The sequence below is a fragment of the Lacerta agilis genome, chromosome 14, assembly GCF_009819535.1.
Source record: "Lacerta agilis isolate rLacAgi1 chromosome 14, rLacAgi1.pri, whole genome shotgun sequence".
Taxonomy (NCBI): Eukaryota; Metazoa; Chordata; class Lepidosauria; order Squamata; family Lacertidae; genus Lacerta; species Lacerta agilis.
Genome location: NC_046325.1, coordinates 19,933,219 through 19,950,022, shown reverse-complemented (window position 1 = coordinate 19,950,022; position 16,804 = coordinate 19,933,219). Strand labels below are relative to the sequence as shown.

Genomic DNA, 16,804 nt, shown 5'->3' with positions numbered 1-16,804 from the left:
ACTTCTTTCCATACTTTCCCATAATTTTCATTAATTAAATCCATAGTATTTGTCGTTATGTTAATTCCCAAATATCTTAATTTTTTTTGAATGCCCAATCCTGTAATTTCTTGTAATTCCGCTTTATCTTTTTCTTTCATGTTCTTCACTAATACTTTTGTTTTCCCATAGTTTAATTTGAAACCTGCTAATCTACCGTATTCATTATGCACTCTAATATTCTGGGTACACACTGTAAGGGATTTTCTGTTGTAATCATGATATCGTCCGCGTAAGCTCTCAGCTTGTATCTTTTAACACCCACTGCTATACCCTCTAATTTGATTGTCTGATCTTATTTTCTCGAGTAATGTCTCTAATACTATTATAAATAACATTGGGGATAGAGGCATCCTTGTCTTGTACCTTTGAATATATTGATCTCTTCCCCCATCTCTCCATTAATTATGATTTGTGCCTTTTGTTTATTATATATTGCATTAATACCTTTTCGGAAATTTCTCCTAAATTCATTTCTTCAATCAATTTCCCCATAAATTCCCATGAAATTTTGTCAAATGCTTTTTTCGGCATCAATTGAGATCAGTGCCGCTTGCTTATCGGTTCTGATTTGAAGATATTCTATTATATCTATTATATTTCTTATATTATCTTTTATCTGCCTTCCCTGTACAAAACCAGCCTGATTCTTGTGTACTATTTTCCCTATTATTTTTTTTAACCTATTAGCCAATAATCCTGCATATATTTTATAATCAGCATTTAATAGAGAGATGGGCCTATAATTTGAAATTGATTCTAGATCCGTACCTTGTTTTGGTAAGAGTGTTATGTATGCCTGGGTCCAAGAGTCTGGAATGTTCCCCTTCTCTAGTGCTTCCTCTATCACTTTCTTTTAATGGTTCAACTATTTCTTCTATCATTTCTTTATAATATTCTGATGGTATGCCGTCCAGGGCCTGGGGATTTTCCTATTTTAGTCTTTTGAATTATTTCTTTGATTTCTATGGTTGATATTGGTTCATTAAGTAATTTATAATCTTCTTCTGCTATTTTTGTTAATTGTTTTCTTTTATATATTTCTCTATCTCCTCTATTGAGACTTCATCCTCCTGATATAATTTTTATAATATTCTCCGAATTCTTTTTTGATTTCTACTGCATCCTTTATTGTTCTTTCTCCTATTTTTATTTTGTTTATTAATTTTTCACTTTTTCGTTTTTTTAATTGCCAGGCAAGTACCTTGCCTGGTTTATTTGCCCACTCAAAATTCCTATATTTCCAGAATTTAATTTGTTGCTCAACCTCTTGTTCTATGATTCTATTATATTCTGTTCTCAATATTTTAATTTCTTCTTTTAATCTCTCCTTATTTTTACTCATGTATGCTAATTTTTCTTTCCTCCTAATTTCTTTCAATAATTCCTTTTTCTTATTTTCTTTATTCTTATGTATTATTGAATTTGTTGTATAAAGTATCCCCTTGCAACTGCTTTCCCAGCATCCCACACTGTTTTCACATTATCCCTTTCTTCCAGTTGTTTTCAAAATATTCTTTCATCAGTCTTTTAGCTCCCTGAATTACACCTTGATTTTTTAGCAAAAAAACATTCATTCTCCACCTTTTGCTCCTTTTCTCCTCTTTTTCTTTAAGTATTAATGATACTGGGTTATGGTCAGTAAGTGTTTTGGGTAGTATTTCTGCTTTCTCTGTATTTATTGTCATGTCTTTGGTTACCCATATTCCATCGATTCTACTATGAGAATCGTTGGGTTCTGAGAAGTAAGTAAATTCTTTTTCAACAGGGTGTTTGTCTCTCCATATATCAACCAAATCAAGAATTTTCACCATTTCCACAAAGCTTTTGGTAACTTCCCATCATTTCTCCCCGTCCCTTTCTGCAATCTATCTAATTCCGGTTCCATTACTCCGTTCAAATCCCCCAGCAGAATAATATTCATGTCCATATATTCCATTAGCAGAGATCTTACTTTGGCGTAAAACTCAGATTTCCCGTTGTTTGGCCCGTAAATTCCAACAACTACAATTGATTCTCCTTCTAATATTATTTTAATGATCACTATCCTCCCTTCTTCATCTACATATAATGATTTGGGTTCATACTTGCTTTTAACATATATTACAACCCCCCTCCTTTTCCTTACATCAGATGAGATGAACTCCTCCCCTAGCTTTGGTTTGACCAGTATCTTTTATGTTTCCTATTAACATGAGTCTCTTGCAGACATATTAAATCCCACTTTTGTTTATCTAAGATGCGTTCTATTTTCTGTCTTTTCCTCCTATTATTTAAACCATTTACATTCCATGATAACAATTTGAATTTCATTCTTTATTAATTAAAAAAAAAAAGGAAAAAAAGGGAAAAAAAATTCCCTTTTTTTCTTTTTCTTTAAAGGTCAATTGAAAGGCTTTCAGGTTTCTGTGTAAGTGAAAGAAATGAGTTTTATTTGTTATTGGTCTGGTTATTACCCCTGTTATAGTTCTTTATCCTTCCACCCTTTGCTGGACTTCTTCCTCCTCCTCCGATAGTTCTCCCTTTTTCCTTTCCTCTATTCTTCCTTCGCCTTTTCCTCCTCCCAGCTCATCACGATATTTCCTCCAGATATGTCTGCTTCCTCAAATGTCTCAAATCGTCTTCTTTTTCCTTTAAAGTTGAAGGACATCCCCACTGGATATTCCCATCTAAAGGATATTGATTTTGTACTTAGCGCTTTTGTTAAAAATTGGAATTGCTGTCTCTTTTTTCTCAGCCTCGGTGGGACCTCTTTCATAATTATTATTTCTTTTTCGTCAATCATTAATTTGTTCTTGCTCTTTGTTTGAAGAATTTTATCTCTCATCCAACTCGATGTGAATTCGATAATGCAATCTGCTGGCCATTTGTTCATTTTAGCTTTTCTTGAATTCACCCTGAAGATTTTCTCTGTCTGTTCAATTATATCTTTTTCTTGCAGATGCAACCACTTTGCTAAAATGTCAATCATTTTCTTCCATATATCTTCCTTCTCCTCCTCTGGGATGTTTCTAAATCTCAAGGTCTTCTCTTTAATCTGCATCTGTATCATTGAAAGAGCATCCGCAGTGGCTTCCTGGATTGCTTTTTGTTCTTCCAGCTCCTTTTTCAGTCTATCTATTTCTTTTCTGTATTCTCTTTGTTCTTTACTGGCTTTTTTCACCATCTCTTCCATTTGCTGATTCTTGTTCTTTAATTCTTGCACTTTTTTATCTGTCTCCTTCATTCCTTCCAGGACTTCTGATAATTTCTCCTTTATTTCTTCGTTTTCCTTTTCATTTTTTTTCATTGTAGTCTCTAAATTTTCTAATTTCCCATCGATTGTATTAATTTTTTCATCCAGATCTTTTTTCATTTCCCCAATGTCCCCCTTCAGGCTCACAATGAGTTCTCTTAAGTCCATTTCCTGCTCCAAACCTGAGTTTCTTCTTTGTTGTTGTTGACCTGCAATTCCAGTCTGTTTCCTGGTTCCATAAGACATTTCGCGTTCTTTTTCCCAGCCACCAGATGTCCCTCTTTTCGCTTTCAAAATATTTTCCAGTTGTCTTTCCTTCTCTGTCCAGTGGGTGTCGCTGTGTTCTTTATTTCCAGTCCACCAGTGTCCTCCTTTCTCTAGCTTGCTTCCGCTCTTTGTCTCTGTTACTTCCTTCTTCTTGGTGGAAGCTCAGCTTTTTCAGACCCTCGTCGCCATCTTTTTTGCTTTGTCCTCCTCCTTTCCCCCACAGCGATCCTTTTTCCCTTGTCCTTGCCTTCCCTTCAGAGATCTGCGTTTTATTTCAGAGCGGCTGCTTCACGTTCTTCTTTCCCAATCGCCAACTGCCTGCACCACTCTGCTTCGTTTGGCTTCAAGTCCGTTTCGGTTAGTGTGCTTTTAACAGAGTTAATTACAGTCTGAGTGACTTCTATACGTTCTCTTATATTCCTTCTATTCTTCTGTTTTCCTGTTTATTTTGTGGTAGCGTTATTTTCCCCTCCGCTGCTTATTTTCTCTCCCTTTTTCCTTTTACTACAGTTCACTCTGCGGGAGGTTTTTTCCCCCCTTTTTATGTTCTCGTTCCTCCCTTCTTCCCTTTTGTTTCAATCCTTTCCCACCGCCACCACTTTATGTTAGTTTTGATAAAAAATAGAAATTTCACCGTCTTGTAGCTGCTTCGGTAACATGAGGCTTTCTGCCGGTCTGCGTGTTGTTCTTCTCTGTGCCTTGGTTCCCCCCCACCTCAGCCGTTTTTCTGGCGAGGGGTGCCGGGATCCCAAATGGCACTGCCGAAGTTCCTTTAGCTTGGGCTTCCTTCCAAGCCTTCTGGGGGTCGTTTTAGCCTAACGTTCCCCCTCGCAGGCCGGCGTACACCCCGACTTGCCAACTGCAGTCGGAGCTCACCCGTTGCAGCCGCGGTGAAATCGGAAGTCCGAGTTTTGCTTTCGTTTTCACATCAGTGTATTTGCAAGAGCTTCCCTTCCAGCAGGTGCCATAAATATGTTTCCCCACAGATGTCACTGTGTTCTTAGATGTATAATCTGTTCTTCACTGTAAAAGGCTCTCTATGTGGGTAGCATACAAAAATAACAACATTAAATAAATTTAAAACTAGAGCAAATGATCTTTAAACAAAATCCATTGTATTCCATGCTTAAACTACAATAGTCTATCTATATTGTTGGAATAAAGTAAAATAGCCAGTTGCATCAGACTCCTCCATTATTTGTGTTCAAGCAACAACAACAATAACAACAACAATACTCCGCCCATCTGACTGGGTTGCATTACATGGCACATTAAAAGACTTCCCTATACAGGGCTGCATTCAGGTGTCTTCTAAATGTTATATAGTTATTCATCTCCTTGACACCTGATGGGAGGGTATTCCACAGGGTGGGTTACACTACCCAAAATCAACCTGTTCAGTCAGAAAGCTTGGTGAAGTGGAATGTGCTTTAATGGCAAAACCTTATATATAATTGCACATTATATTTAATTATTTTATTTAAATATTTGTATGCCTTTTTTAAACAAAATATATCAAAGCAATATTCAACAATGTTAAATAATGAAACTAGGAAAGAAACAAATATATCATACTTTAGTCCAAAAATACACACCAAAAAGTGAGCTAGTTAATCAAGAGTCTGCAAATACTTGGACTAACAAGAATGTCTTAAACCACTCACAGAGCACATCATAGAAGGTGCCCACTGAACCACTAAATGAAGAATATTCCATAATATAGGTGCCACCAGAGATAATGCTCTGGGTTATATTGCAGAATAACATTTAATTGGTTAATGTTTTATTTGTTTGCATCTCATTTAATTGTTAAATAAATGAAAGTATAAAATAAAAAACAGGAGTAAGGATAATTAATAGGGCTTATTTTATTAGAACCACCAATTGATTTAAAAAAAAAACAAGGAGGAAGCATTCAGGAACCTCTTCACATATACACAGGAAGGTGGCAGGCCAGAATACAGACGATGTCTATAGCTCAATGGATCACAAGTGGTTCATATTTCATCATGGGCAATGAAATTCATAGTTGCCTGATAATAGGGATTGTCAAAGAAGCATGTGGCACAACACAAGGTGGCTGTTGTGGGGGGCAATACATAATGACTTTAATGTCAGAGCAGGTGACCCAATGCAAACATTGATGGGATATTCACAAAGAAACTTCACTCGTACCATTGGAAGTACAGGTGGGCACAGTAGCACTCACAGGCACCATGTTGGTCACCCTTGAATACAGTCTTTTCTTACTGGGTGGTCAATACAAGCCCTGCCATCTGTTCCTATCTAGGAGAGAATACCTAGCTGAGAATATGTGACAAACAAGTTTTCTCAATTCCATAGGGACTACCCAATCTTAACTCAACAGCTGCCTTTAACCCAATAACTATATTCACAATTACCTCATCAGAACTGTAATTAGTTCTGATATTCATTCAAACCCCAGTGGAATTTCAGTGTCCTCTCACAAAACACAGAGCAAAGCCTGCTATTAATATACCCAGTACAATTCAAAGGTAGGGAGACAGACTAGGAACAGGCAAAGATCCACAGCTCTGATCTTGGATATTCCAGGCTTTGGGATTATCAGGAAAATGTGAAATGCTCCAAGTAAGAAGAAAACAGAGTATTTTGTAGGTAGAGTGAAGATTTGTTCTTGTGCTGAGAATGGTTTCAGTCATCCTGTTTCCTCATATGACATGTGTAGCATATGCTCTCCAATGCAGCCTCCATTATCCACAAGCTACAGTTCAGACTTATAATCAGCCAGGAAACTTCATCATTGGTGGCATTGTTTATCTCGCCTATATCGTCAACAGTGAAATATTCTTCACAAAAGAACCCCTGCCTACGTTGACAGAATCGTTTGTGTAAGGAATTAAAGATCATTTCCTTTCCGGTCCATGTCTTTTGACACTCAGATAATGAGTGGAGTTGTAGACCAACATTTGGAGGAAGGTACCAGTTTTACTACCCCATACCTAGCAGTTTCTCCTAATGTTTAGCAAAAAAAAAACCAACCCTGCTCTTTTTTGCAATTCTCACTCATTACTCATTTCCCTTTGTAGCAATGGCAAATAAGCCTGTTCCATCTTCTTCCTGATAGCTTATCAAATATTTGAAGACAGCTATCCTTTCTCCTCTTAAGCATTTCTTTTTCAGAATAAGTATACACAGCTCATTTGACTTTTCAGTGTTGCTTATTTAGTAAATGCTCTTTAGAAAGACAACACACGATGTGTCATGTTCTGAATGTGAATACTAGTTTTGCTTATCTTTTAGGGCAAATAGTTATTTAAGATTAACTGCTGTAATCATGAATAAATTAAAGGGACATTAACACAGCGGAAATAAGTTATGTGTGGAATATCATTTTGATACAGAATAAAACTCTCATTCTAGCATTGTGCCTAAGTATTACCAACACATCACAGCCTTGGCTTTTGCAGTAAAGGAGATCAATGAAAACCCTCATATCTTACCCAATCTCACGTTGCGATTCAACATCTATGACAGCCATAACAATGCAAAGAAGACCTATTATGCCACAATGCTGCTTCTATCAGCTCTGGAAAGATTTATCCCTAACTACATATGTGACAACCAGAAAAATCTAATAGCTGTCATTGGGGGGTTGGATGCCCAAATTTCCATTAATGTGGCAAGCCTCTTGAATAACTATAAGGTTCCACAGGTAGGACATATCCCTCCCTCCCCCCCTCCCCTCCTCTATGTGTATGTGTGGTGTGTGCTTTTAAGAGACACAGTTGATGTAGTCTTATGTTTCTGATGTCATTTTATTTTATTAATGAATTTTATTTTCAGTTTTTTACAGTCACATACTTCCAATACAGATACATATCAATCGCCCCCTTCGTGGTTTATTCTATTAGATTTTTAATACTGCATTTTTAACTGCACTCCATTTTTAGTTACTCTACAATTAATATTGGTAACAGTTTAAACTGCTTGGTTTAAGTTAACCCTACCAATGCACTTAGTTGCATACCATTATTTTTTAGATATACCACAAATATTTCCCACTCCTTAAAAAAATCCTCTTGGTTTCTTAGCACCTGTTAATTTTTCCATTTTGGCATAATCCTTCAATTTAATCAGCCACTCTTCCTTAGTTGGAACAGCATCCTCTTTCCATCTCTGGGCAAATGCCATTCTGGCTGTGGTTGTAGCATACATAAACAAATTTCTAAGGTCCTTCGGAATTTCTGTATTCACTATCCCTAAAAGAAAAGCTTCTGGCTTTCCTCCCAAAAAATTATTTTAAACATTTTCTTCAATTCATTATAAATCATCTCCCAGAAAGCTTGTGTTCTCTTACAGGACCAACTGATGTAATTTTATGAGGTTGTCAGTACTGGCAGTATACCTGTTTTCCCTTTTCCCGTTAGTTAGGGTTTTTTATTTATTTTTTGTTCAGAGTGATTTCTATTTCTATTTGCAGATTGCCCTGAACTTTATTTTATTACAAGTCTAATAAAAGTGCAATTCAATTTATTACAAGTGCAATAAAAGTGCAGTTCAAGAGATGAAATACATTATAAGAGAAGCTGATATTTATGGTTCATCATAGATAAGGAAAATTATAAGTGTGATACACAACTATATCGTCATAAACAATGTAAGAAGGTATCCTACTTTGCCATGTTAACTCTGATTTGAATTTGAAGCAAAAAAAATTAAGGCAACAGGGAAAGTTAAAAACAGTCAGTTGTTGTTTGCATTCCAGTATACTTTCTGCACCCAACGAGTACATGTTCCTATTTGGAAAAGTCACTTGGCATTTATCTGTCTTGGCAGACAATGGAGGAGTGCGCCTTTGGGGGTGAAGTCAAACTGTTGGAAGGTTTCCTGCTGTGGCTATAGAGAGACAACATTCATTATTTATGTGAATCCACATGTAGATACAATGAATGGACAACATGTCATCAGCATAACAACGCATGTGGCAGGTCACACTCTGGACCTTGTTTTCTCAGCTGGGCAGGCTTCAATGTGGGGTTCCCCAGGTTTCAGTTTATCCTCACACTGTTTAACATTCACATGAAACTCTGAGTGGGGTCATCTGGAGTTTGGGAGTGTGTTGTCAGCGATATGCTGATGACACACAGCTCTTCTTCTCCTTTACATCTGCAGGTGTCGGAGTGGATGTGATGGGCTTTTGCCTTGCCACCATAATGGAATGGATAAGAGCTAACAAACTGAAGCTGAATCCCGATAATACTGGGGCACTGTTAGTGGGTGATTCCCTAGACCAGATGGATGGGAGGTGGCCTGCTCTTGATGGGGTAGCAGTCTTTCTGAATGAGTGGGTATGTAGCTTGGGGGTGCTCAGGGATCCATTGCTATTGCTTCAAGCTCAGATGGCCTCGATGGCACAGAGTGCCTTCCATTAGCTTTCAGCCAGTGACCCAGCTATGCCCCTATCTGGACAGAAATAGCCTAACTCCTGTTGTCTATGCTCTGGTAACCTCTAGATTAGATTACTGTAATGTGTAATATGTGAGGCTGCCTCTAAAGATGGTCTGGAAACTTCTGCTGATGAAGAATTTGGTAGCCAGCGCAAGATGATTTGAGTATATAACACTGATCCTGGCCCTACTGAACTGGTTGCGCGTCAAGCCCCCGACACCCACCTCCAAGGAAATAAAGACACGATGAAGACAGAATTTAGTTTAAATGTTAATGGGCAAATTTAGGCCACGACTTTATTGAATACACAAGTGTGACTGGTATTGGCTTAGGCATTGGTATCAATGACTATAACTGGCTCCTGCCCCACCCTGCAGGGAGCCTGAAAGGGTAAACTACCAGCAGAGGGAGCTCCATCAATGGCTATTGATTGGTGATCACCCCTGGGGTTCCCAGGGGTCCTGGCATGGTCCTAGCCCATCCTCAGGCTTTGGACAAGATCCAGACCCCCAGATTCCTTTAACAGAATACCCTATCAAATGGAGGGGCAGGTGATGGACACACCTCCCCTCCCCACGTCCCCTAAACCAATGCCTAACTGCCAATATATAACACTGATCCAGGCCATACTGAACTGGCTGCCAATCAGTTTATGGGACCAATTCAAAGTGCTTATTCTGACCTATAAAGCCTTGAAAGGCCCAGGACCACAATACCTCAAAGAGTACCCCTCCTATATGAACCAATCCAAACCCTGAGATCATAATCAGAAGCCCTTCTTCATGCACCTCATCTGTGATAGGTCCAGAGGGTGGCAGCACAAGAACAGACATTTTCTGTGGAATGCTCCTTCCAATGAGGCTTGCCTAGCATGTTCATTACATATCTTTAAGTGTCAGGCAAAAACATTTCTCCATAACCAGGCCTTTGGTTCATTAAACAATCTATGTCCTCATAAAATATGTTTGCGAAAGGAGGTTATTGGTTTGTTTGTTTTTGTTATGTATTTTGTGTTCTCATATACGTGTGTGTGTGTGTGGTGTGTGTGTGTGTGATATGTTGCAAACTGCCCTGTGTTCTTGAGATGAAAGTTGGTATAGAAATTTAACCAACTAATCAATAAAGAACAAGAGGCAGACTAGCCGCCGCTAAAGCCAATGTCAATCCCTCTATGTAGAAACAGTGTTTTAAATAGAAATACAGGTTATGTGGTATGCGATATAAATTCTGTTATTGTTGTCTTACTTCCCCATCCTGCAATCTCTCTTCAGCTCATATATGGCTCTGTGCCATTGATGAATGCTAAATCCTGTGGACGTTCTTTCTACCAGATGGTCCCCAGGAATCCCTTCAGTACACAGGGATTCTTTCTTTGCTTCTGCATTTCAGGTGGACATGGATTGGCGTCCTTGTAATGGATAACGAAAATGGTGAAAGATTTCTGCAAACATTGTTGCCAATGTTTTCCCAGAATGGTGTCTGCTCTGCCTTCATAAGCAGAGTACCTACATTAACTACTGACTCCCAAATTCATGAAATACTAGATGATGGGACAAAAAATATACTGAAGTAATGAATACCAAAGCGAATGTTGTCCTGTTTTATGGAGAATCTAAATCCATGGTGTTTTTGAGATGGATTCCATATTTTGCAGAATATCCACCAAATCTACCCAGAAGTATAGTGTGGATAACGACAGCCCAAATGGAACTCGCTTCACAATTTTATCAAAGGGACTGGGAAACAGAAATATTTCATGGTGTCCTCTCCTTCACAGTTCACTCCAATGATGTACCAGATTTCAAATCATTTGTCGAGAAACGAAATCCTTCCCATGCAAAAGGAGATGGTTTTATCGCAGGCTTCTGGCAACAAGCCTTTGGCTGTGTATTCCCAAATCCAGATGTGGGAGATGTGAAAGGGGATATTTGCACTGGGAAGGAGAAATTGGAGAGCCTTTCAGCGCCATTTTTTGAAATGAGCATGTCAGGCCACAGCTACAACATATACAATGCTGTCTATGCTATTGCCTATGCTTTACATGGTATGTCCTCATCTATATTCAGACACAGAGCAATGGAAGGTAAAGTGGGAGAGAAGCATCAGAATAAACAATTGTGGCAGGTAAAGGGCTCGATTTCAAGTGGTACAGCACCAGAAGTAGTGCATGCTGGAGATGTACATATATTGAATATATTGTGTGCCTGCCCCAAAATCACATTTTGGGAGGTGGAGAAGATATTGAAATTGAATGTGTGTGTGTGTGGGAAAGAGAGAGAGAGAAAGAGAGAGAGAGAGAGAGAGAGAGAGAGAGAGAGAGAGAGAGAGGAGAGAGAGAGAGAGAGAGAGAAGTGAAAAAAATAACATCTTTCCTTCAGGAAAACGCTAAATGTTTGTTGAAGGCCTTTTTGCCATAACCACCTTATCTAATGGAAATCCTTGTCTTTAGACCTCTTTCCCAACTGTTATGTTGCTTGTTAATTCTATAATCAGGATGTATTTATATATTTTATTTAACAATTTTGTAATTGATCCTTTCATAACCAATACTTAGAATTCTGTTGGTGCATATAGAGCTCTGTGTATTAAAATTAAAGCATAAATTACATGCCTAATTTGTTGTTATTTATTCAATGTAAATACAGTGTGGTGTGTGTGTGTGTGTGTGTGTGTGAGAGAGAGAGAGAGAGAGAGAGAGAGAGAGAGAGAGAGTGATCACAGCCCCTTTTAAATTCTTGCCTTTTCCAATTCAACCTAGCTCCACCATTTTCTCAGAAGTGTCTTTTAACAACAATGCTGGAGATGCAGTTTCATTTGACCAGCATGGAGAGTTAATGGCTGGGTTTGATATGATCAACTGGATTGTTTCCTCAAACCAATCATTTCATAGAGTGAAAGTTGGGAGGGTGGATCCCAACCAAATGTTCACCATCAATGAGGAGGCCATAACATGGTACAGTGGGTTTAATCAGGTAGGTCCCTCAGTAATTGCAAATGATATCCAAGTTTCAGTGATCACTGTCTAAAATTAATTTCATCATCCAGTCATGAGCCTCCATAGAATTCTGTTATACGTTAAAAAAAAATCTAACTTACATAATGTCAATACATGGAGATCCCGCTATCTGAACATAATTCATTCTCACGTAATCGTTTGTTAGTTGAGTGTTTGCATAACAAATCATCAATTTCCTTCAATTAATATGGGGAAAACTTCAAATACATTCCCAATCACAGAATTTTGACCACCAAATAACCACAAAACAAAACAAAACAGAAAAACCCTCTGAAAACTTGCAAAAGGGAAGCAAAGGTGGGGGGAAATGATCTCTTATTTGCCCAACTCTTTTCCTTCTTCCCTTGTCCTCCCACCATTGTTTCAGGCAAAATGCTTGCTATGGCCCAGAAGAACACAAAAAACTAAGTCTTGTTAAAGGCTGCTTATTTGTTTACAGTAGTACATGAAGGTCCAGCTGTTTGGATGTCAGAAAGTTTGGTGCATTTAGCAAGGTTTGGGTACTAATTCCTTGTGTTTGGATAAGTGGATTTTTATACAATGAACATTTGGATAGTGGCACCTGCGTGTTTTGATAATATATTGGCATGATATGATACCATATTTGTTGTGTTAATGAAGAAAGGTAGCAGAAGCTTTCAACCTTGACCATATATGGTTTATGCTGATATTACTTAGGAAGAAAAGCCCACAAAACATTTTATTATGTTTTTATGTGTGCAGGAAGCCCCCCAGAGTGGCTGGGGGAGCCCAGAAAGTTGGGCCGGGTAAAGATAAAGGTAAAGGTAAAGGGAACCCTGACCATTAGATCCAGTCGTGTCCTACCCTGGGGTTGCGGCGCTCATCTCGCGTTACTGGCTGAGGGAGCCGGCATACAGCTTCTGGGTCATGTGGCCAGCATGACAAAGCTGCTTCTGGCAAACCAGAGCAGTGCACAGAAACGCCGTTTACTTTCCCACCAGAGTGGTCCCTATTTATCTACTTGCACTTTGACATGCTTTCAAACTGCTAGGTGGGCAGGAGCTGGGACTGAGCAACGGGAGCTCACCCCGCCGTGGGGATTTGAACTGCCTACCTTCTGATCAGCAAGCCCTAGGCTCTGTGGTTTAACCCACAGCGCCACCCAGAAAGATGGGCCGGGTAATAAAATTGTTATTGTTATTGTTATTATATTGATTTCAAAGCTTATTTGCCACTTTCATTAATTAATTAGTTGCAGCCTGTTTCTTTATGTAATAAGAGGTGCCATCCTGGCTTTAGGAAGAAAGTGAAGGACGGAGAACCATTTTGCTGCTATGATTGTATCCCATGTCCTGAAGGGAAGATCTCAGGCCAAGAGGGTAAGAATTTTTGTTTACACTGCATTATGAAATAGAATTGATCTGGTTAAAAAAGTACCAGCTTATGGCTGTTTCAGGACTACTTTCCTTCAGTGCTTGAAATGTGACTACAATGTTTATTAATGTGGACCTTGAAGGGAGTGACTGTTGTAGAAGAAATTATCTCATGGTTGTGAACATTTGCCTTGGGTTATTCATACAACCACACCTTGAAGGGGGAGGGGTCTCCTCAGGGTTCTCATCCATGCTGAGGGGAGAAAACAACTGGTTGACAGCATTAGTGACCAGGCCTGTCTCAGGGCACCACAAGCACCTCTGCCTCCTCCTCCTCCTTGGCCACTTGAATCTCCTCAGCCAGTGGCCTTCCTGCTGTCATTGGGTTTGTGGTGGTGATAAAGGCTTTTGAAAGGCCTCTGCACCTTCTCCTGCACTTCTGCTGTACTGCCATGCCACTGTCTCCCTTACTTGGGTTGCACAGTGACAGGGGATTCTAGCGAGATCTTGAATAACTCTTACAGCACCTTGTGCTTTCCACAGAGCAGGCTGGGAACCCATAGGGACACCAGAACTTGGGTTTCAGCTGTATGGAGCAGTTTCTTCACCCCACTGCATGGGTGTGCCGGACATGATAAAATTACACTGTATTCAATATTTTACACTAAGTTCCCTATATACTTTTACAAAGATTGAGAAATTACTAATTTCTCCAAGATGCACTAATATTCAGTTTTGAATGGTGCTGGCAAATATCTGCAGGTCTGCAGCCCTGGGAGGAGAAAGTGCTGGGGAAATGTTAGCATGTTAACATATGTGTGAATGAAAACAAACGAGTTGAAATCACAGCACTATTTGATTTCTCCAGCAAAGAAATGCACACTAAATCTACCCTGCAATTTAAATATGAAATATTTCCTTTTCTGAAAGGGACAATTAAACCATGATATTCAGATTAAAACCACTTGTTTTCTTTTTCAGATATGAATGATTGTGATATATGCTCAGAAGAAAAATATGCAAATAATAATCAGGATGAGTGCATTCCCAAGGATATAAGCTTCTTGTCCTTTGGAGAACCTTTGGGAGTCAGTTTAGTCTATTTCACTCTTTCCCTTTCTTTTGTGACAGCTCTAGTGCTGTGGACATTTATGAAGCACCACGACACACCTATTATCAAGGCAAACAACCGGGACCTCACCTACACTCTCCTCATTGCCCTTCTGTCTGCTTCCTTTGTGCACTGCTATTCGTAGGACAGCCAGAGAGGGTGAGATGTCTCCTCCGACAAATTGCTTTTGGCATCATCTTCTCAGTAGCTGTTTCTTGCATATTGGCAAAAACTATCACTGTAGTTCTGGCTTTTATGGCCACCAAACCTGGATCCAGGATGCGGAAGTGGGTAGGGAAGAGAACGACCACTTCCATTGTGGCTTCCAGCTCCCTTATTCAAGCCGCTGTTTGTACTGTGTGGCTGGGATTCTCACCTCCATTCCCAGATGTTGATATGCACTCAATGGCTAAGGAAATTATTCTAGAATGTAACGAGGGATCTGTGACTATGTTTTACTGTGTCCTGGGCTACATGGGCTTCCTGGCTCTTGTCAGCTTCACTGTGGCTTTCCTTGCCAGGAAGTTACCTGACAGTTTCAACGAAGCTAAGTTCATCACTTTCAGCATGTTGGTCTTCTGCAGTGTTTGGGTATCTTTTGTTCCAACCTACCTCAGTACCAAGGGAAAATACATGGTAGCTGTGGAGATCTTTTCTATCTTAGCCTCCGGTGCTGGTCTGCTGGGTTGCATCTTTGCCCCGAAATGCTACATAATTGTGTTCCGGCCTCAGCTGAACAACAGGGAACATCTAATAAGAAATAAGGCTTGAAGAATTTGTTTGTCTGCATTGCTCACTGTAGTTCTTAAATCTATAGTTGTGTGATTGCACAGCAGATTGTTTGTAAGAATTTATTTGGATAAATGTTTTATTTGTCTGTGTTTTGAACTAAAAAAACCTCCTGAGACTCTCAGACTTTGAGGCCTTGTACTGTTACAATGTTGCAAGTGTAGGTAGAATGAGCATAGCATAGCACAAAATGACTTCCATGGGGAAGTTCACAAAATACCACAAAATTATAAAGACAACCACCCTCAGCCACCACATGCTTAGTTTGGGAAGCCAGCCTTGTCCTGCTGGCCCTGACTATTGCAGTTCTCACACAAATACATGTAAATACAAACATACTGAAGCTGTCAAGTACTAGGAAAAAAATATAAGGTAGCCACACCACTCTCATTTCACAGATATTGCTCCCATAATAGCTACAGATTTTGCCACATAACTTTCTTCCTCAGAGGTCTAGATACTTACTACAGTGGTACCTCGGGTTAAGAACTTAATTCATTATGGACATCTGTTCTTAACCTGAAACTGTTCTTAACCTGAAGCACCACTTTAGCTAACGGGACCTCCCATTGCTGCTGCGCCACTAGAGCACAATTTCTGTTCTTATCCTGAAGCAAAGTTCTTAACCTGAAGCATTATTTCTGGATTAGTGGAGTATGTAACCTGAAGCGTATGTAACCTGAAGCATATGTAACCTGAGGTACCACTGTATTTGAAAAAAGAAAGTTCAGGGTCTGATGTGTCTGCCCATTGCAAATAGGGTATTGGGTTAAAAGGAATTCGTCAAAGAGAACTTGTCATAGGCTAAACAGCCACTTGAAACAACCAAAGGAAAACAGTAGAAAACTTAACTGACAGCGCTTATTTCACTAGAAACAACATTTGATTTTATTTTTTTAAGGGAGGAAAGTTCCAGACACTTTCTCACATATGCATGGCAAAATGGCTTCACTATTGTGGAGGCTGAGTCAGTGAAAACAGAAACTGAATAGGAGAGAGACAACAGTCTGTTGTATATTGTGGATCTTGATGAAGAGTTTACTGAGACCATTCACTCTTGCCCTTGGAGGTAGTGGTGGGCACACTAGAACCCCAGGGGCATCATGTCAGTGATCCCTGCCATAAGTTATTCAATACAGTGTCCTTTTCTTGCTGTAAGTCATTCCAAGACCTACCATCACTTCCTGTCTAACTAAGGGGGAGGGAGGACTTCTCTCCATTGTATCTGACAAACAGCTCCACAGGGACACCCCAGTTTTAACTCTCAACAATTACTTTGAACGATTACCGTCACAATTACTTCGTTAGAAGAACAGTCATTAATTCTGATGACCACTAGCAAAACAAAGAGAAAAGACTGTGAAGGATGTCATAAATATACCCAGTACAATTCAGAGTTGAGAAGGGAGACTGAGAACAGGGAAAAGTACACAGCTTTGATCCTAGCTATTCTAGGCTTCAAACCTATCAGGGGGGAACATGTAAAATGTTCAAGTCAGGCAGTTTTAATCGCAGAGGCTGCAATGATTGTCCTGTAGAAAAACATTGGGGATTTTCTATGTAGAACGATTATTTGTCCTTGT

The 16,804-nt window shown here is 39.3% G+C and overlaps 1 pseudogene; it reads left to right on the top strand.

Annotated features, from left to right (window-relative positions):
* Nucleotides 1-6,208: 6,208 nt before the first annotated feature.
* On the top strand, nucleotides 6,209-15,203 carry LOC117057568 (annotated as a pseudogene).
* Nucleotides 15,204-16,804: the final 1,601 nt, after the last annotated feature.